Here is a 22,252-nt window from a genome sequence, read left to right as displayed (position 1 = left end):
GTGTTGAATAAGACTTGAAACAAACTTGTTTAATCATTAAAAGCAAGTGTTGTTTGTTAGCAAATTAAACAAACCACTTGGTTAAAATTAGTAGCCAGATTTTCTAAGTTAATGAATCCCTGGGTAGAACATTCAATGGAGGTAATTGGGGTATATGATATTCCACTTTACCTCTACACGTTTCTGCCTAAAAAGTTCACACCGTGAGATCTATCCTCGGCCTCGAGGCACCCTAGGAATGTTCCCCTATGGATGGCATTTAAGTAGGTCAATACCAAAGTAAATGGAGAGAATGTTCATAATAAGTGGAAGTGGGACGTGTGACAACATATCCCTTGGTCTCTCTCATTAGGTTGGATAAAGTCTTAGTGCATCACCTCGAGGCACCCTAGGAGTTTCTCTTTAAAGGATGGTTGTTTTGCACAACTCTTTCTCTTATCTCTAGAAATGGATAGAGTTGCTTTAGTCTCTTGTCCTAATCTGCTTTTCCCTATAGTTGGCTCATTAAGACGGGACTCTAGGGCCTAAAATGAGGGGTTACACTTACACAGAATTGTTAAGGATGTTAACAAATTCTGGATCGTGGTGATTGTTAGATTTAGTTACAAGGAGTTGTTTATGTCTAAAGGTTGAGATTGTCTCATTCCAGTGAAGGGGCACTCGATCACCCTACAGTGACTTTTGTCCTACCTCACTAGAGCGTTATTGGAAAATAGATGTCACTTAGGGTACAATAGAACTATTTTGCTAAAACTTAATTGGTGTTAAAAGTTGTTTAATTCAAGTAGACTCATTAAGTTTGTTCAATTTTTCAGCAGTTTTATTATGGCTACCGCAATTCTATCAACACTTGCCGCCATAAATTGACTGGTGAAAATTACGATACTTGGAAAAACACAATTAATATGATTTTGATCATTGATGACTTAAGGTTCATCCTTGTGGAGGAGTGTCCTCCTATTCCACCTCTTAACGCTGCTCGAAACGTTCAAGACACGTACGAGCGCTGCACACGAGCAAACGAAAAGACCTGAGCATATATCTTGGCCAGCCTTAATGATATTGTGGCCAAGAAGTATGAGCCCATGATCACTGCATGCGAGATCATGGAATCTCCGAGGGGAATGTTCAGATAACTGTCTGCGTAGCTCAGGCACGATGCTCTTAAGTACATCTTCAACTCATGCATGAATGAGGGAACATATGTTCGAGAACATGTTCTCAATATGATGGTCTACTTTAATGTGGCGCAAATGAGCGAGTCGAGCATGGATGAGGCCAGCCAGGTTAGCTAATTCTGGAGTCATTATCAGAAAGCTTTCTTCACTTTGTAAGCAACGGTGTTCTGAATAGGATTGATTACAACCTTACAACTCTACTCGTTGAATTGCAGACTTTCCAATCTATGCTGAAAAGCAAGGAAAAGAAGGTTAGTGAGGCAAATATCACTTCATCATCCAAAAAGTTCCATAAAGGTTTGACCTTAAGAACTAAGTTTGCACCTTCTTCTTCCGGCACTAGCAAGTGGAAGAAGAAGAATAGTCATAAGGGGAAGACGCCTACTAACCTACAACCTGCTACTCCATGGGATAGGCAACCAGTGAGGGTTGACAAAGAAAAATGTTTCCATAGCAACTCGGATGGGCACTGAAAGCGGAACTACCCATGTTATTTGGCTAAGAAGAAGAAGGCCAAACAAGGTAAATACGATTTACTGATTTTAGAAACTTGTTTAGTGGAGAATGATGATTCTGCCTAGATTATTGACTTTAGAGCCACTAACCATGTTTGTTCTTCATTTCAGGGAATTAGTTATAGACAACAGCTTAGTGCTAGTGAGATGACGATGCGAGTAGGAATCGGGCACGTTGTCTCAGCTGTGGTAGTAGGAGTTCTCCGGTTGACTTTATAAAATAGGTTTATCATTTTGAATGAGGATTATGTAGTTCCCGAGTTAAAGAGGAACTTTATTTCTATAAAGTCGTTGTTTGACTGTAATTATAGACTTGATTTTTCAGTTAATAAAGTGTTTATTTTGAAAAATAGTGTTGATATATGTTCGGTTGAACTGGAAAATAATTTGTACGTGCTAAGGCCATTAGTAGCAAATTCCCTCCATAACATAGAGATGTTTAAAACCGTCGTAACTCAACATAAATGACTTAAAATTTCTCCTAAAGAAAATGCCCAACTTTGTCACCTATGTTTAGGGCACATTAATCTCAATAAGATTAAGAGGTTGGTGAAGAATGGACTTGTAAGCAAGTTAGAAGAAATTTTTTTACATATGTGCGAGTCATGCCTTGAAGGCAAAATGACTAAAAGGCCTTTTACTGGAAAAGGTTATAAGGCCAAAGAGCCTCTAAGTTAGTGCATTCAGACCTTTGTGGTCTGATGAATGTGCGAAACAGGGGAGGCTATAAATACTTCATCATTTTTATTGATGATTATTCAAGGTATGGGTACATTTATTTAATGCAACATAAGTTTGAGTCATTTGAAAAGTTTAAAGAGTTTAAGACTGAAGTTGAAAACGCATTAAGTAAAACGATTAAAACGCTTCGATCTGATCGAGGTGGAGAGTTTTTGGATTTTGAATTCTAGAACTATATGATAGAACATGGAATAGTTTCTTAACTTTCAACACCTAGTACACCTTAGCAAAATGGTGTATCGAAAGAAGAAATCGAACCTTGTTGGACATGGTTCGATCGATGATGAGTTACGCTTCCTTACCTGACTCGTTTTGGGGTTTTGCAGTAAAGACTACAACCTATATCTTGAACTACGTTCCCTCCAAGAGTGTTCATAGAACACTTTTTGAGTTGTGGAATGGTCGTAAAGCTAGTTTACATCATTTCCGCATCTGGGGTTGTCCAGCATATGTGCTTGAGGCTAATCCTAAGAAACTGGAACCACGTTTGAGGTTATGCCTACTTTTAGGCTACCCCAAAGGAACACGAGGGGATTATTTTTATGATCCCAAAGAGAACAAAGTGTTTGTATTGACAAATGCTACTTTTCTTGAAGAGGATCATATAAGGGAGCATAGACCTAGAAGCAAAATTGTGTTGAATGATCTTTCCAAATAAACTACTGAATCTTCAACAAGAGTTGTTGAACAGCCTACTATCTCAACAAGAGTTGTTGACATAAGTCCATCTAGTAGGTCAAATCCACCTCAAGTGTTAAGGTAACCTCGACGTAGTGAGAGGGTTGCGAACCCACTTATTCGCTATATGGGCTTAACTGAAATCTTGGCTATAATAGTTGATGGCGAGGTTAAGGATCGATTGTCTTACAAGAAGGCAATGAAAGATTTTTACGTTCCTTAAGTCCCCACCGATCCCCTAATGAACAATTGTTTTATGATCCAATCACAAAACCGAGTCTCTCTCATACCAAATGTGAGGGTGGGATCCCTTGTTCAAGCCTCAGAATCAGCACTTAAGGGAACAACCTCTCTACTATTCCTTTAGCGGGTAGGAGTGAATTTTCTCTTGCACCTTATGTCCCCAGCTATCTATCCAGTCTTACCCCTGAAATGGCAGTAATATTGTGCCGGCGCTATTGAGCTAACTCTCACCTATGAAAATCTAAGGGCAATCGCAGATAAATAAGAGTTCATAGTTAGCTCACGATTAAGGTCAAGTTACCTAGGTCATTGCTTTGAAATAGTCAATCTTAAACAGTAAACGTCGTTATAAAGTAAGAGTGACTCATTTCGTGGTCTGATCTTGTACAAACTCTTTTGCACAAGGACACCCACACTCCTCATGTCCAACATGAACGAATTAGGATCACTTCATTTGTAACACTTTACAACTCCTTGTAACAACTACAGGGTAGGTCGTATCCAATAGTGTTACCAAAATAAAAGACCCAACCTTATTCACGTACTATAGATCATTTTGACTATTTACTCGAACCTAATCCACCCTTATGTCTCCACATAAAGTTCAAGTACTCATCCAATAATCAAAGGACTTTTAGGTTTATTGGATTTCTATTTAAGCAATAGATCTATTCACCTTTATTTAATTATCAGAATAAGTTCCATTGTTTACATACCACGAGTTTTAGGACATAAAACCCAACAAACTCCCACTTGGACTAAAACTCCAATGGTAACTTATACATCTGATATATAAGACTGAGTTTCTGAGTTTTATAGAGAAATACAATAAACTAGGGCATCTCATACCCATCTTTTACCATTCGGTATCTCTATACCCGATATTTCTCCCATTTGTCCTAGGTTATTTGGTATTCCTAGTCCTACTAGGTAATTCACAAACACTTTAGCTGAGAGAATTATTGTAAACATTTTAGTATACAATGGGCTTTAGATAAAACTATAAGGGGAATGCATCTTAATCTCAATAATGGCCAGGAAGCACACTTTCCTCCCACTATATTAAGGTACTCTCAACTCCTTGAGCAAGATGCATCTGACCTGTCTCAACAACTCTTTGTTAACAGTCAGATCTAGAAATCTTTCAACTTTCTATACTTTGATCTAGCCATTTAGATATCTGAATATCTACAAATGACATTTAACAATTTAATTCTCAATGGAGGCTTCTAGAATAAACATAATTTTTGAAAATGAACATTTCATTTATCCCAAAAATATATACAATTTGTTCTTTACAAGATTTAACAGTTAAAACCAAGTAGCAACTTCTCCCATTGGATGAGCTGAGCAAATGGTCCCAGGGTCAAGTTAACCTGGTTACCTTTTCTTTGCTCTCTTCTCGACAAGATATTAAAGGCAGTGTCTCCTTCAGTGCCCTTCATCGTTGCAATGGAAACATTTCCCTTTGCAGCGTTATCCTTGCCTTTCAATCCAGTAGGCTTCTTCTTCTCTTTCCCTTTCCCTTTCTTCTCAAGAATACTCTTACTCTTTGAAGAGGAAGCAACTTCAGGCTTAGAGGACATTCCTCACTTCTCGGTAGTAGTAACATTTACTTCTGGCACCAGACCCTTTTGTTCTCAACATTATCTGGTAAGCTTGTAGCTCATTTAGCAGAGTAGTCAAATTTTATTCATAAATGCATTCAAAATTACAGAAAAATATTTAGAAGAGATTCTAGAATAAAACCAACTTGACTTCTCTCGTTAATGACAACACCATTTACTTTTGTCATATTTAAAGTGGACCATCATGTCCAGGACATGTTCACAAACATAGGTCCCCACCTTAATGCGATCGTTGTAAACGTTCTTAATGGCATCCCTCACAGAGATTCCATAATCTCTTTGGCAGTACTCATATCGTCATGCTTCTTTTGTCAACGCATCAGATAAGCTGGCGAGGATATAAGCACAGGCTATATCATTAGCCTTGACCCATCTGTCATGTACATCTCGAACATTTTGGTTTTTGTTTAAAGCTAGGAATGGAAGGACAATCCTTAGTTAAGACAAACCACAAATTATCTATCACAAGTATCATATTCAAATTTGATTTCTAATTCACATAATTATCCCCAATGAATTTATCTGATGCCAACACTTGTATTAATGAACTTGTCATTCTGAAATTAAAGATCCAATCAAATTTTAGCAATTTTAATAACGTACCCAAGATTATTCTTTTATAACGATACTACATCAAAACATTCTTGACTAAATACCACCTCCAGAATAACTCATATTTCGATAGTCATTTAGGTACCGCTTTTGGTCAGACATTATTAACACTTAATAATTTTGTAAGTGTAGACCCACCATTTTTCGATCTTATAAAACAGATGAGTATCGCTCTGAAAGTAGAAAACAATACCCAAGACTGAACTATAAAACACTATTCATTTTATTGAAGCCTGGATTTTTCTGAATCCTATGTTACAACCATCCGAGGGGATAGCCGTCATTAAATGACTAGCAAAGGGCCGCCTAAAGCTAACTAACAGGCGCAATATAGGAATCTCATGGTTCAGACTAATGGAGGAGACTGTAGGATATGTTGACAAATTTTCTTCACCCACTTACTATGAACTACTTCCTCCGTTCATCTTGGTATTGACTCATATAAAAAACTTTTCGAAGGGAGGTCACTTCCAGGATGACACGAAGCGTCATATGAATCTCACAGTGTGAACTATATGGAGACATGGCAGTTGAAATCATGCACTTGATCTCTGATCGAACAACTTCCCCTTATTCACACGAATCTAAATTTAAGCTAAAAAATACTTTCCGAAGGGAGGTCATTTCTAGGGTGACACGAAGTACCACTTAAATCCAAACTGTGAACTCTTAGGCACGCGAGAGCTAAGAATAACATATTGTGTATGTTATTAATCTTCCGCTGAAGTTTTCCAATAACTCTATCATATAGAATTATTCAATACCAATGAAGTGTTCTAACGTTTGGGTAACTATATACTTAGGTTATTTTTCGGCTAATAAAAATAACCCTAAATCTATGTGGTTTATCCATGTATAACTCTTATAAATGGACTTAAACCTACGATGTCTATGTGATAAACCCTTTTATTACCTCACATTGCTCACAGATACTTATAAAACTGGTTACCAATGCTCAATTATTCGGCCATAATCCCCAGGGTGGAGGTGTTCCGTAGACCGTCAACTTAAATACCCCCAACCTTCGACAAGATTATATACCAGTTGAGTTTGTAACCCTAGTTTTACAAGTTTAACAACATATTTTAACTAATTAAAACAAGTGGTTAACCTACGTGAGTATGTAGCTGTTCTTTGTTATGGATTTTAAATGTCTAACCTAATTTTATAATAGCTTATAAAACTTTAGACATGCTAAACATCCACAACATCCAGGAATTCAATATCTAATATAACACTTATATTAAATACAAGAAACCCTAACATGCATACTATATATTATAACAAATTATAAGATACTTTCAATGCATGTTGCATGCTTCCTATGGTGGGATTTTAAATCTAAATAGCAAACTATATGCACATACAAAATTTATTTAATTATAACATACATCCAATGCATAAATAATTAAAAACGTAATGATATGGTTTTAGTTTTGGCAAAAACAAGCAAGCAAAAGCCTAACTATTACAAAAACAGCTTCAACACCGCTCAAAATGCTCCAAAATTGCTTGAACCGGAACTGAATCGTCTGAACCGAACCAACAGAGACTGAACCGGACCAACCACAAACCATTTGAAGATGAACCAGACCAAACCTTAAGAGAACTGGTCGAACCGATTTCTCTTTCTCTCGCTCAAAATCTCGCTAAGTTAGTTCGTTTAGCACTAACGACCATCGTCATGCATTGGGCTTGATCGTTTAGCGCTTGCTTTATCATTTAGTAACCAATGCCTATCGTTTAACAAAGCTACACGATCGTATAGTGTTTGCCTTCTATCGTAGAGTGTCATCGTTTAGTGCCGGAGGATGCTACACGATCGCCTAGTGTCAAACACTATCGCATAGCTCCATCGTTTAGCACCGCGTCTTGATCGTTTAGCGTGCGCCCGAGGTAAATGATCGCCTAGTGCTATCGCACAACAATCAATGCATCGCTCAGCTGCTGCTCATAGGTAAACGATCGTGTAAGCGATCGCTCAGCACCATCGCATAGCTCTTCGCCGTATCGCTTAACTCCCGAACAAAGGTAAACAATCGTGTAAACGATTGCTCGGTGCCATCACATAGCTCTTCGCCTCATCATTTAGCTTCCACCTAAAGCCACATGATCGTGTTGTGCCATCGTATAGCAAAACGACGTATCGTTTAGCTCTCGAAGCAGACGATCGTCTAGTGTACCACCTAAACGATTAATGCCCAAAGCTACATGATCGTTTAGCTTTTCCTTCATATCGTCTAATGTATGAAGCTAAACGATCGTTTACCTACTGAAGCTCAACGTCGATATGAACAGAGGCTGATTGTCTGGAATCTACAACTCGACCCCTTCGCTTGTTTCTTTGAATTCAAGCTTAATTCGAACTCTAATGACTCCAAATAAAGATGGAATTCACTATTTTCTTGAAGCAGGGATAAGAAGAGAGGTTGCTCCCTTAAGAACTGATTCTGGGACTTGAATATAGTAGCCACAACTTCTCTTTGGAAGAGAAGATTTAGTCATAGTAGGACTATGACTTATGTTCATTAGAGGGATCAGTGGTACTTAAGAAGACAAATATAACTATAGAGGCATAACGGTTATTGGCCTAGGTGTACTTACGAGGGACCTATGAAGGGTTATCGTACTGCTGATTGGTTAAGATGGACACATAATATATCTGTTATAAGGAGAGTTCAACTGTCAGTCTTTAGTGAAGTGTCTAGTAGTTAATGGATGGTGGATCCCATGACTAAAGAGTTTAGTAAGTTATTCATGTACCGTTGAAGCTTCAAGCTACAGGTCCATAAGGTCCCCTTGGTAGATTAATGGATTTAGTTGAGGATCAGTTCTTGGTATTGATTTGAAATGTTTAAATTGACAAGAGGTATTTTGATTATATATGATATAATCGATATGATGTATGAGATACATCTAGTAGAGGATTGAGGTAAATGAGATTTACATTAAATACCATGGAATAGAAAAAGAACTATGATTTATATGTTTCATGAGATGAAATTTTAAAACTATAGGTTTTAAATATAGTATGATAAGTTAGTTATCATTTATATTTGTAATAATATTAATTATTAGATAATTAATTCTTTTTCTTTAATAACCAATTCAGTGGGTAGTTATTGGATTTTCATGGTAACCGTGAGATAAAAAGAAAATGGTTTTCCTAATTTTAGTAAGATTTACAAATTGTTGAAAAGTTTTCATAAAAGTTTTGAGATTTCTCTTGGCAGAAGAAAAAAAGAGATCTCACGGAGTCGTCAAGTAAATATAGATTTACTAAACAATAGCTTGGGCTAGCTAAACAACCGTGCAATGGTGAGCTAAATGATCGTACAGTATTTACCGAACGATCGTATAGCTTTTGCTAGACAATCGCTTGCCCAAAGGAACGATCGTACAGTATTTACCAAAGAAGCATGGAGACACAACTTCAAATGTTTGTAGACTTTTCTATTTGTGCATTTGTAGTTATTCATGCTGCAATTTATGTATTAATTGCATAACCGCTTGTTTGAAGTCGACTGTAAATGTATTGTTCATTCATGATTGTGATTTGGAATAATCTTTTTTCCACTGCTCATGGAAATCTCGAATCCGATTCTCCACAAATGATATCAGAGTCAGGTTCTCTGATATTCCAAATTACAACTCTGAATTGAACGCATTTTATAGTTGCAGTGGGTTTCTGCATTTGTGGTTAATCATTTTCTGCATCTGTGGTTTCGTTGATGAATGTTTCGGGTTTAAAGTTCTTTTTTTGTTAAAGCTTTCGGTGTTACAAAGTGTTAATTGTAAAGGCCCCTGTGTTTTTGGGCGAAATTAACTTCGCAATCGAGTCTGTAATTCAAAAAGTTTGACTTTGTCGTGTCATTCGTGATGAAGCTTCGACGTATGTCAATGCGGTTCTCAACGAAGAAGAAGACCAGGAGTTGGTCGGATCGTGTAGCGTCAAGTAAACAATCGTTGGGATTCAAATCAGCGACCGTTTAGATTTTCTAGATGATTGTGTAGTATTTTCTAAACGATCGCTTAGCTATGCTAAGCGATGGGGTAAATCGTTTACCATATCGCATAGCATTGGTTGCCCAATCACGTAGGCACTAGAGGTAGACGATCGTATAGGGAGCATGCAATGCTCGTCGTTTAGTAGAAGGCGCACGCTAGATGATCATGCAGCTAGCAAGCTTCATTGCTTAGTTACTACCTACACGATCGCGCGTATGCGATACGGAGGCGCTAGCTAAGCGATCGCTTAGGCGATAGTGCTTCGCGACATCGTAGTTGTTTAGACGATCGCAGAAGGAAGGCATTTTGCGGAGCTCGCTAAGTGATCATGTACTTCCGGCTTCATCGCTTAGTAAAGGTATATGATCGTGTAGTAACAGCTAAACGACCGTTTAGATTGTTCTAGACGACTGTATAGTAAATTCTAAATGATCGTTTAGCTCTAGGAGCGCTAGTAAGTGATAGAGCAAAGTGTTTGTTTTATGTGTAGACGATCGCGGGGTGCTTAGTATACGATGGCTGGAGAAGCGATGCTTTGCCCGAGCGGTTCAAGACCCGGTTCGCCTGTTTGAATCGGAGACTCCTTGTTTTTGTAATAGTTAGCTTTCCTTCTGTGTTTTTAAGGCAATTTTACCCGGTTCATCAACATTGGTTATTTATACATGTGATATATGGCACTTATATGCCAATGTGTTTGTCATATAGTTAAAACCCACCTTAGGTTGTGCAATTATTCATGCATCATGTATTATAAATGTTATAATATTGCAAGAAGAAATTAGTTGAAAGCATGTGCATGCATCATGAAATATAAGAGTTATATTTTGCATGCAGTGAGCATTATCATGCATTACCCTTTTATTATAAGTATTATAGTCTAAAGGTGAATGGAACCATGTTTTGCTTGTTTCATTGCTATTTTGTATAAGTGTTATATAAAAGAAGTAGCAATGAATGGACAATGCATTGGGCATGACACTTAGGTTGTTTATAAGCGTTATGAATGCCTTGCATGTGTTAGTTTCGCATTGTGGTTGGTTTCCGTTATAAGTGTTATAAAGGAAATTAAACCTAAAATTAATAATTCAGAGTTGCATGCGGACTTAGGGTGAACTCAAGTTTTTCAAAAGGGTTTTAAAATTGGATTGAGATAGACCTAAGTTCCTGTGGTTCTAAAGAGTTTAGTAACCTCGTTTAATCTTTTAAAATCGGTTTAATAGGATTACATTGGTTGAAATAAGAGATTAAATTTGTTGTAAATCTATCTATAAGAAACCTTTTATCTAAGGTGGGTTCTTGCTAGGCTGGGGTTCTTAAGTTGATGGAAATGTAACACCCCTACCTGGAAACCTACCTGGAAAGGTGAATTAGATAGATTTTCAACAAGCATGCGACAATTTGGTCAAAGATTCCATTAAAGAGTTTAATGGCTGATGATCAAAAGTTGTTTCACTATTCAAAGTAAAAGTTACTCTTGGGAAAACCTAAAAGTCACTTAATTAAAATCCTTAGCTGTGTTTTTTTTAAGTAAGCTAAACCCTAGGTTATAAAATACTCAGTAGAAGGAAAAGGCATATCAGACATGTCTATGATTCCACTCGCGTTTCTCCCTATATGTTCACACCGTGAGATTCATGCTTGGCCTCGTGGTGCCTAGGATGCATCCCCCTCCGGATGGTGTTTGCATGAGTCAATATCAAGGTGAACGAAGAGAGTGTTTATAGTAAGTGGGTGAAGGGTGTGTGTCAACACGTCTATGGTCTCTGTCATTGGTTCACAATGTGAGATCATTCTGTACTCCCTCGTGTTGCCTTTGGGTATCCCCTTTCGGATGGGTTTTGTGTAGTTGGTCATTATCAAGGTGAACCCCAGAAATGGATAGGGTTATTTTAGGATTTGACCCAATTGGATTTTTTCCTTTTGGATTGGCCTTTTGGCACGGACATCTAGGGCTTAAAATAGCGGGTCACACTTACGGGAGATTTTTAAGTAAGTTAATGATCTCTTGGCCAAATCAATGATGGCTAGCCGTTATAGGAGCAATAGTTGTTCTGATATTAATGACTGGTTGAGAACTTCTCAATTCAAAGGAGGGATAACTGACCTCCCTTCGGCGGCTTCTGTCCTAAACCTTTGAAGCGTCATTGCGAAACTAGATGTCACACGGGGTTCATGTTAGTTTTGCTAGAACCTTATTGGATATTGTTTTATTTTACAATGGGTATTTGCTTAAAACCTAAGATAGATCAATGTGTTTTTTCTTTTCAGCAACTCGTTAGTATTTCTGTTTAAAGCTTTTAAAAATGACCAATTATATATAGTGTAAAGAATCGTGTGAAACGAATTTCGTGGCAAACGACCTCGATCGCACTACTCTCCAAAAGAGGAGACAAGATAGTAAATATGATTTATTTGTCTTAGAGACGTGTCTGGTAGAGAATGATGATTCTGCCTGGATCCTAGATTCAGGTGCTACCAATCATGTCAGTTCCTCTTACCAAGAATTTAGTTCTTGGTAAACGTTGCCATAGAGAGAGATGACTCTTCGAGTCGGTACTGGTGAGGTTGTTTCAGTTGTTGCTGTAGGCAGGCTGAAGTTATTTGTTGACAAGAAACGTTATTTGTTACTGGATAATATTTTTGTAGTTCCTCATATTAAGAGGAACTTAACCTCGGTTTCTCGTCTCATTGAATAAGGCTATACTGTCTTCTTTTTCTGAGAATAAAGTGTTTATTTCCAAGAATGGAATGGAGATTGGTTATGGCTCAATAGAAAATAACTTATATGTACTAAGGCTGTTAGTTGTAAAAGCCTTGTACTGAAATGTTCAGTACGACAACAACAGCTAAAAGACCAAAGGTTTCTCCAAAGGAAAATGCCCATCTTTGGCATCTAAAGTTTGGTCACATCAACCTCAATAGGATCGAGAAGTTGGTGCAAAGTGGACTTCTAAAGAGTTTAGAAGAAAACTCCTTGTTGGTATGTGAATCATGCCTCGAAGGCAAGATGACCAAATGACCTTTTACTAGAAAAGGTTACAGAGCCAAGGAAGCCTTGGAGTTTGTACATTCAGACCTCTATGGTTCGTTGAATGTTAGAGCTCGAGGTGGGTGAATATTTCACCGTTGAATGTTAGAGCTCGAGGTCGGTGAATATTTCATCTCATTCATAGATGATTATTCAAGGTTTGGGTATCTCTTCCTAATGCAACGTAAATCTGAAGCCTTGACAAGTTTAAGGAGTATAAGGCTAAGTTGAAAACTTGTTAGGTAAGAAGATAAAAATACTACGATCTGATCGTGGTGGAGAGTATATGGACCTCCAATTCCAGAACTATATGATAGAACATGGGATTGGATCCAAACTCTCAGCCCCTGGTACACCTTAGCAGCATGGTGTATCAGAAAGGAGAAACAAAACCTTGTTGGACATGGTTCGGTCTATGATGAGTTATGCTCATCTTCCAGACTTGTTGTGGAGTTATGTAGTGCAGACTGCATGTTATATCCTGAACAACGTTCCTTGAAAAGTGTTTCTGAAACATCTTTTGAGTTATGAAGAGGCTATAAAGGTAGTTTATGCTACTTCAGGATAAGGGGCTATCCGACCATGTGCTTGTGACTAACCCAAAGAAGTTGGAACTACGTTCGAAGGTTTGTCTCTTTGTAGGCTACCCCAAGGAAACGAGAGGTGGATACTTCTATGATCCGAGTGAGAACAAAGTGTTTATTTCCACTAATGCTATCTTTTAGGAAGAAGACCACATAAAGTATCATAAGCCACGAAGTAAGCTCATTTTACGTGAGATATCAAGTGCGATTGAAACTGTTGAGGGTTCAACAAGAGTTGTTGAACAGGCCGATAAGTCTACAAAAGTTGTTAAGGTCGGGATGTCTATTCAACCAGCTCAAGAGTTGAGACTACCTCGACGTAATGGGAGGGTTATAAACCCACCGGATCGCTATATGGGTTTGACTGAAGCCCAAAACGTCATTACGAATGATGGGGTCGAGGATCCGTTGTCTTTTAAGAAAACAATGAAGGATGTTGACAAAGATGAACGGGTTAAACACATGAACCAGGAAATGGAGTCTATGTACTTCAATAACGTCTGGGAGCTTGTTGATCCACCTGATGAGGTAAGACCGGTGTAAGTGGATCTATAAGCGAAAGAGAGATGTAGATGGAAAGGTGCAAACCTTTAAGGCTAGACTCGTGGCAAAGGGTTATACCCAGGTTGAGGGAGTTGACTATGAGGAAACTTTCTCACCTGTTGTCATGTTGAAGTCTATTAGGATTCTCCTGTCCATAGCCATATTTTATGATTATGAAATATGGCAAATGGACGTCAAGCAAGGATGCATTGCGAACTCCACTATGGAAGCCGAATACGTAGCGGCTTGTGAAGTAGCTAAAGAGGATGTTTGGCTAAAGAAGTTCCTTTCAGATTTGGAAGTTGTTCCAAATATGGATTTGCCTATCACAATGTATTGTGATAACAGGGGTGCTATGGAAAATTCGAAGGAGGCTCGGAGTCCTCGTCGGGGTAAGCACATAGAACGAAAATATCACTTAATCAGGGAGATTGTGCATCACGGTGATGTGATAGTCAAAATGATCGCATCAGAGCACAACGTTGTCGATCCCTTTACAAAGGCCCTCACGGCTAAACTGTTCGAGGGTCACCTAGAGAGTCTGGGTCTGCAGGATGTGCGACATCTTGTCTAGGGCAAGTGGAAGATGATACTAGGGTATGCCCTAGTTTATTGTATATTGTACATTTTTATATTGTATTGTACATTAGTCTCCCGAGTCATTAGGACAAGTGGAAGATTGTTGGGATTGGTGTCCTAATTCTCCAGAGTCTCATTGTTTTGTAAAGATACACATTGTTTAATGAATAAAATAAGTGTTATTTAATTCTGGCATTTACTCATATCCAATAAACAAAGCTCATTGGTTATCTTTTTTGAACTTAAGCATGTATATGTGATATACAAGTGGATCATGCCTTAAGTGATAACCTAAATATGTTTGTAGTAGAAGGATTAAGGTGGGATACCTGATCTTGGTGACATTACGGATACAACCCGCTCTGTAGAGGTTTGCAAGTGTTATAAACAACTACAGATGTTAGATCCTAACCATTCATGTGGAAACGTGCAAGTGAGGTGTCCTATACAAAGAGTTTGTATAAGACCTAAACCACAAGATGATTAGACTCTGTATAAAACACCGTTGATACTAGAGAATTACAACTCACCTAAACGATTATAGGTGACACAACCTCAATCCTGAGTGTTTGGAGAACTTCTGCCTTTGAGGGCGGTTCTTTGATTAGTATGGGTGAGAGTGGCGAGATTGCCAACTCAACATGCCTGCCTTTTTAGGGACTTGTCTGATCTGGGAGTTGGGAACTCAATCCATAAGATGAAATTCACTCCTTTCCCGAAGCAGGGATAAGCAAAGAGATTGCTCCCTTAAGAGCTGATTCCGCGGCTTGAACATAGTGGCCACAGCTTCTCTTTGAAAGATAAGACTCAGTCATAGTAGGACTATGACTTATGTTCATTAGAGGTATCAGTGGTACTTAAGGAGACAGATGTAACTATAGGGGCATAACGGTTATTGGCCAAACTGTACGTAAGAGCGACCTGTGAATGGTTGTCACCCTACTAATTGGTTAAGATGGACACATAATATATTTGTGATAAGGAGAGTTCCGCTGTCGGCCTTTAATGGAGTATCTGGCAGTTAACGGATGGTGGATCCCATGACTAAAGAGTTTAGTCAGTTATTCACGTACCGTTGGAGCTTCGAGCTACAGGTCCATAAGGTCCCTTTGGTAGCTCAATGGATTCCGTTGAGGATCAGTTCTTGGTGTTGATTTGAAATGTTCAAATTAAAAAGAGGTATTTTGATTATATATGATATAATCGATATGATGTATGAGATACATCTAGTGGAGGATTAATGTAAATGAGATTTACGTTAAGTACCACGGAATAGAAAAAGAACTATGGTTTATATATTTTATGAGATAAGATATTAAAATTATAAGTTATAAATATAGTATGATAAGTTAGTTATCATTTATATTTATAATAATATTAATTATTGGATAATTAATTATTTTTCTTTAATAACCAATTGAGTGGGTGGTTATTGGATTTTCATGGTAACCATGAGATAAAAGAAAAATGGTTTTCCTAATTTTAATAAGATTTACAAACTATTGAAAAGTTTTCATAAAATTTTTGAGATTTCTCTCGGCGAAAAAAAAGGATCTCACGGAGTCGTCGAGTAAATATAGATTTACTAAACAACAGCTTGAGCTAGCTAAACAATCGTGCAGTGGCGAGCTAAATGATCGTACAGTATTTACTAAACGATCGCATAGCTTTTACTAGACGATCGCTTGCCCAAAGTAAACGATCGTATAGTGTCTGTACGCGACAAACCGAACTAAACGATGAGCTAAACAATCGTATAGCTTTTGCTAGACGATCACTTAGTTTTATCTAAACGATTGCGCATCGACCTATATGATATGTCTCCGCCATCTCCCACTTGTCCAGTTGTATACACGATCGGTGTTTTTTCCTTCATTTACCTCATTCCATGTTCGAACAGAGCCCACCCTCTGGATTCTCACACCGAGAATACCAAAGTCTCCTTGTTGGTGGTGTCATACTCAACTCGACACCGTCGAGGTGTTGTGGAGGCTGTTTGTGTTGTTGTTGAGGAGTTTGTGGTCGAGATGATCGTTGAGGACGAGCACAAAGTGTTCGTGCTATGTTGCGGTCGTGTAGATCAGGCATTTGAGGTTGCCGTTGTTCGAGCGATCATGCGCAAAGGAGCATGAAGAGGCATCTTTAAATGTCATAGAGTTTTCTCTTTGTGCATTTGTAGTTATTCATGCTGTAATTTATGTATTAATTGCATAACTACTTGTTTGAAGTCGACTATAAATGTATTGTTCATTCATGATTGTGATTTGGAATAATCTTTTTTCCGCTGCTCATGAAAATCTCGAATCCGATTTTCTTCAGTTTGGACTCATATGAAAAGAACATTCGAAGTCAAGAATCCATTCTGATTTGAACTTGCCATCCGAAATAGTGAGAACTTCAGCTTCTTGGTAGTTCTCTGTCACATTGACATTTTAAGTATCATCTTATTTTCTATTTTCATTTTTCCTTTTATTTTTCAACTCAAAACAATTCATCCTAATGTGATCTTCCTTATGGCCATAAAAGCGCTTCTTCACTTTTCTTTTAGACTTTGATCTACCACGGTTTGAATTTTTGTTGGATTTCTTCTCTAACCTTCCCCTTGTCATCAAGGCTTCATGTTCTTTTCCTTTAGCCTTTCTTAGTTCTAAGTCTCTTGATCTTAAGGCATTTAACACAATGTACATCGTGAGATTGTCCCTGCCATACTTAATAGTCATTTTAGCTTCATTATAAGAATCAAACAGAGAATTCAACAATATTATAGCCCTATTCTCATCTGACATAGTTTCACCAATATTACTAAGATCCAACAAAACTCGATTATACTCATCTAGATTATATTCTAGATCTTTAGTGGGATCCATTTTAAAACAAAGAACATTTCCTTGATATACAGTTTATTAGTGAGTGATTTTGTCAAATAAATTGCATCAAGTTGTTTCCATACCTCGACTACGGTATTTGCATCATTCACCTGTCTCAAAACGTTGTCTGCAGGATACAAATTGATAGTGCTGTAGGTTATTTCCTTCATTTTAATAATTTCTTCTAGCTTCATGATTGTCGACAGGTCTATCTGCTCATCCAGAGCTTTTGCCACTTTCTATTGAACAAGCACAACATTCATCTTCTTTTACTACAGAGCGAAATCGCCCTTTCCATCGAATCTCTCGATCTAAAACTTAATTGTCATGGGCTCCAGTTTCAACTTCTCTCTAGGCATCTGAGTATTGAAAGCTCTGATACCAAACTGTTGACCTGAGCTATACTAACTAACGATTCAACTCAGTGATGTAACAGTGAAAGTACTCGTATGAAAATAAAAGAAGAAGAGAAGAAATAACAAACAACACAAAAATTATAGTGGTTCAATCTCAGGGTGAGATTTACATCCACTATGAAAGGTCTGTCAATCTTCTTTACTGATATTAATAATAGGAATACAGAGGAATTTCTTTTGGAAGAGGAAATACAAAGTTCTTTCTCATAACAACAAGAAGAAAACACTTAAATAGCCAGTGTTTTAGAGTTTGTGTAGTCATACCCAATCCTTGATAGCATCTTACTCGATGCTTGATCGCTTGCTTATTCAATTACTCATTGCTCATTGTTCACCTGAAAGCTTCACGCTTACAAGCTTACTCGATTACTTGATGCAAGCTTACTCGCTTCCGCGATGCATGCTTACTCGCTCACTCGATGCAAGCATATTCGCTTACTCAATGCTCCCCTGAATGTTTGCACAACCAGCAATTTAATTACATCAGGGGAAACACTTCAACTGGGACCACTTCACGCACGATAAAATCCCTGGAAGGAGAAATGAATTCAGGTGACATACCTCAACCAAGCAACCAATCCCGTGCTGCCTCTGTAACAAATTTAGTGGAAGAGTATTCTTCTTCCAGTTCATTCACAAACAGCTTTAAGATGGGCCTAAAAAACAACAATAACAACACTCTTTCCCTACAGACTACAAAGAGTATACCAAACCCAATTAGAAGTCAAATTAATGTGCTGAAATAAGACAAGCCCACTCAATCTAATAAAGGGCCAAAATGTATTAGGCTAACAATAAACCACGACAAATTATAAGGAAAATGAGGAAATAGAGTCTGATGTTGAAGTGCTTTCTAACGAACTTTAATCATACAGGACTCATCAGATTCAAATGGTAATTATCGTAAGGTAAAGTACCTACCATTTAAGAGATGTGGGAATGAAGAATCATTGAAACTTAAATGAGGCATGTTATTTAATTCACTGAATGAGTTTAAAGAGCTTGTAAATGATTATGCTGTGAGAGGAAGATGGAATGTCAAATTTGTGAAAAATGACAAGATATGGGTAAGAGCAAAGTGTGTGGAGGGTTGCAAGTGGGTGTCTTATTGCTCTATGCAAAAAGAAAGGACTTTCCAATTGAAAACTTTTGTACATGGGTATACATGTAGTAGATCGTTTAAGCACCAAAGACTTTCATCGAAGTGGTTGAATACACACATTGTTGATGAGGTGAGGAAGCAACCGGTTGGAAATCAGATTAGTTTCTATTGAATATAAAGTAAGAAGAAAGAATATAAAGTAAGAAGAAAGTATTTAGTACAAATTTCAAGAAACTAAGCAAGAAGAGAAAAACAAAAGGCGTTAGATATTGTGTAAGGTTCTCATAAAGAACAATATAGTAGATTATGGGAATTGATAGGGACAAGACCCTCAAACTATCTCCATGATGGTATGATATTGTCCACTTTGGACATAAACCCTCATAGTTTTGTTTTTTGTTTCACCCAAAAGGCCTCATATCAATGGAGATAGTCACCCTCACTTATATACCCATGATTCTCCTCTTATCTAACGAATATAGGACTCGCATTCCCAACAAGTGGTATCAAATTATAGATTGGTGATTATTGTTGATTATCTGTAACTGTAAATTCCTCATTGCTCATAATAAAATTAATTCAAGCTGATTCCCAAAGTGGATGTAGACCAAACTGGTCGAACCACTAGTGGTATCAGAGCTCCATTCGATCCAAGGAGGGTGTGTGGTACTGTGCTGCCATATTTTTTGTTCAAGAGAATTCTTTGTTGGAATTAATTTGATAGATGGCTTCGATGTCTACATGGTTCGAAGTTGTTAAATTTGATGGGAAAGGTGATTTCGGGTTATGGACGGCTCTGTAATTTGAAATTCCTCATGCTTATAATAAAATTAATTCAAACTAGTCCTCAAAATGGATGTAGACCAAACTGGTCGAACCACTATATATCTTGGGGTTTGTTCTTTATTGCTTTTGATTTATTCTACTGATTGTTTGTGTTCCGTTTGGCCATATAAGTTATGTTCAAAACTCTCACAGAAATATTATAAGGACTTGCTTAAATCAAATCCTGGCACTATAGCTCAATTAAATCTAACTGTAAATCACAAGCATGATGAAATTGAAGGTACACCAATTAGAAGAACCATCCACACATTTCAACGTCTTTATAATTGCATGGATGGATGGAAGAAAGGATTCTTAAAAGGGTGTAGACCCTTAATAGGCTTAGATGTTTGTCACTTGAAAGGTCCTTATGGAGGGTTACTTATGTTTGCTGATGGAAGAGATGCAGATGACTAATATTTTCCACTTGCTTTCTTGGTGGTTGAAGCTAAAACTAAAGAATTGTGCACATGATTCCAGGCGTGGATCAACGATTTTGTGTTCGACATATTTACGGCAAGATGTGAAACAAGTTTCCAGGAAAGCAAATAAAGGATATAATGTGTGGCGAGTGGTGAATGTCACCTATAAAAAACAATGGGAAAGGCAAATGGAGGCAATGAAAAAGGTAGATGAAAGAGCTCATAAATGGTTATGTGATATCCAAGTTTTTGGAGCAAGCATGCGTTCACTAGCTATAGTAAGTGTGACACCTTTGTTGATAACATTTGTGAGGTGTTTAACTTTACTATATTTGAAGATGGGTGGAAAAAGTTTAGCGTGAACTTGGATGCTAAAACATGTTCATGTAGAAAGCGGGACCTTACAGGATTACCATGCATGCATGCCAGTTGAGATATATGTTGATGAATGTTACGAAAAAGAGTCATATAAAGCTACTTATGAGTCTATTATATATCCCACCAATGACTCTTAACTTATGATCATCCACCAATTATTCAATGATTCAACCATACATATTTCAAAGAGCTCCTGGAAGACCACATAAGCTAAGAAGAAGGGAGATAGATAAACCAAGAAAGGGATCGTCAATTGGTAAGAGAAATAGATCAATGAAATGCAATAGTTGTAAGAAGTTTGGGCATAATGTCAGACGTTGTAAAGGGTCCACTAAACATGGAAGTCTACCTCAGGTGATATATGTTGATAAATGTGGAATACTTCTCGTTAACCATTACATGTGAGAATACTTGTATTTAGATCTCTTCTTATGGATGTGGCTAATTTTTCTTTTATAAGTTTATGATATTTATGACCTTTAACCAAGTTTAATTAAATGAAAGCATATTGCTTGATCTTAAAGATATAATTTATATTTACAAAAGTTCCAATACCAAGTATTACTATAATTAAATTATCTCAAAATTAAGTTGAATTTGATACCTTGAGACATTTATTTTACTAAAGCACAACATGGGAATCAAGCTACTGATGTAATTGAACCTTAAGCAAAAGGATCCAGTATGTTTTCAATAGCAACAATTCAACAATTCCTAGTATTGAACAATTCAAGGTTCAAATCTTTAAATAATTGGCCATTATTTTATGACCATACATATATAAATCGTGAAAAACCCCAAAAAATCAAGGCCCTTGTATAAAATTCTTCAAATGCCATCATTTTTGCGTATGGTAGCAAGGAAATGGCAGATGCCTCGGAGTTCACGGACATCAATTCTTCCGATGTCAATACCAAGGCGAGTGTGTGCAAGATCTAAATGGTACATTAAAATCAAGGTTGAAAAACCAATTGTTGGATTATTTCACAAACCAGTGAAGGCCAACAATTGAGGCCCACTAGCGCCAAAAATAGATTTTATTAAAAACCTTTTTCAGCAGCCGGTTATGTTGGGAAAACCAACATGCAGACCAAGGGATTGTTTTGACGACAGTGAGAAGAAAATGCAGAAAAGAAACTCATTCCGACCAGCAATGTTCTTCAGCCATTTAGAGATGGATATATAGTCCAGTTGAGCTGAAATTTTGAGAGCATGTTCTTGAGACAAGGGTCTTCAATCTGGATGATGGAGATTTCGTTTGAAGTTACCTAAAGTCAGATACAATAGGTAATTGGTTACCACTTCAAGTGGGATGTTCCTAATTTTATTCTTCTCTATTTGTTGTTGTTTGTTGTCGAGATTTTTAATCTTGAGATACATATTGTATATGCCTCTAGTTGTGATTAGGGAGAACTTGTTTGTACCTAATGTTGATTATAGTGGAGATTTTTTAATTTGGCCCGTGATTTTTACTCCTCACATTGAGGAGGTTTTTCCACATTAAAAATTGTTTGTATCCTTACTTGATTTATTATTATTATTCATAGTTGACTAAATTCCTATTAGATTCACACAAGAGGGGATAATTGATCCTAAAAATATATTATTTATCTCAACAAAGTGGTATCAGAGTAAGGTTAAATTAATTGTGATTGCCTTGTGTTGAATATGGATACTAATTCAACTAAGATGGTTACTCTTAATGGGTCAAATTATTAAGTTTGGAAAATAAAGATGAAGATATTTTATATGTTGATGATTTGCATCTTCCAGTTTTTTCGGAAGAGAAGCCTGCCGATAAAACTTATGCCATAAAAAAGTATGTGGGATTATGAGACTTTGAGTAGAAGATAATTTTTTAAACTATATTGGTGAAGAAACTCATGCACTAACTATGTGGAACAA

Source organism: Benincasa hispida, chromosome 1, assembly GCF_027475165.1.
Source record: "Benincasa hispida cultivar pf3 chromosome 1, pf3_genome.v1.1, whole genome shotgun sequence".
Taxonomy (NCBI): domain Eukaryota; kingdom Viridiplantae; phylum Streptophyta; class Magnoliopsida; order Cucurbitales; family Cucurbitaceae; genus Benincasa; species Benincasa hispida.
This window is presented reverse-complemented; position numbering follows the sequence as displayed.